We start from the raw sequence: 711 nt of genomic DNA on the forward strand, positions 1-711 counted from the left end.
CTGACTCCAATGTACTCCCACTATAATTTAACATCCAATATTGGATACCGAGACGGTAAAGTGCCAAGGAAGTTTTTTCAAGAAGATGGATTTTACTCCACTTCCAATTCCCTGGATAATTTATATCAAAGGGACAATGAAAGGCGGACAATAAATCAGTTGCTAAACCTGGACAGTAACTCAGACGCGTATATTAAATGATACAATGATGAACGTTTTATTAACAGAGGACATCTCACTGCCAAAGGCGATTTTGTCTATGCCTTTCAGCAATTGGCTACATTCCACTATGTAAACTCAGCACCGCAATGGGCATCTTTCAATGGGGGCAACTGGAACGAGTTAGAAATCAGTGTTCGTGATCTGGCAGATTCCACATCTTCTAACCTGGAAGTGTACACAGGAGTATATGGCACCACTACACTAAGAAATGCCAATAATTTTCAGAAAACTCCGTTGTTTCTGCACACTATCAATGGCAATAACCTGATGCCGGTTCCTCAACTATTTTGGAAAATCATTTATAACAGACAAAGTGAGCAAGGCATCGTAGTTCTGGTATTAATAACGCCTACGAAATTAATTTAAATGAAGATGTTATTTGTCGGGACGTATCTGATCGCATTACGTGGTTTAACAATAAAATGAAGCGTCAGAAGCATAATACAGAATTAGGGTACATTTATGCCTGTTCGGTAGCTAATTTCTGCG

The 711-nt window shown here is 39.1% G+C and overlaps 1 protein-coding gene across 1 annotated transcript in view; it reads left to right on the forward strand.

Annotated features, from left to right (window-relative positions):
* The window catches only part of LOC109533631 (protein FAM184A), a 55,750-nt gene that overhangs the window by 13,299 nt on the left and 41,740 nt on the right, over nucleotides 1–711 (forward strand). The window lies entirely within an intron of this gene.

Source organism: Dendroctonus ponderosae, unplaced genomic scaffold, assembly GCF_020466585.1.
Source record: "Dendroctonus ponderosae isolate FM_Combo_2020 unplaced genomic scaffold, Dpon_F_20191213v2 Dpon_F_20191213_1, whole genome shotgun sequence".
Taxonomy (NCBI): domain Eukaryota; kingdom Metazoa; phylum Arthropoda; class Insecta; order Coleoptera; family Curculionidae; genus Dendroctonus; species Dendroctonus ponderosae.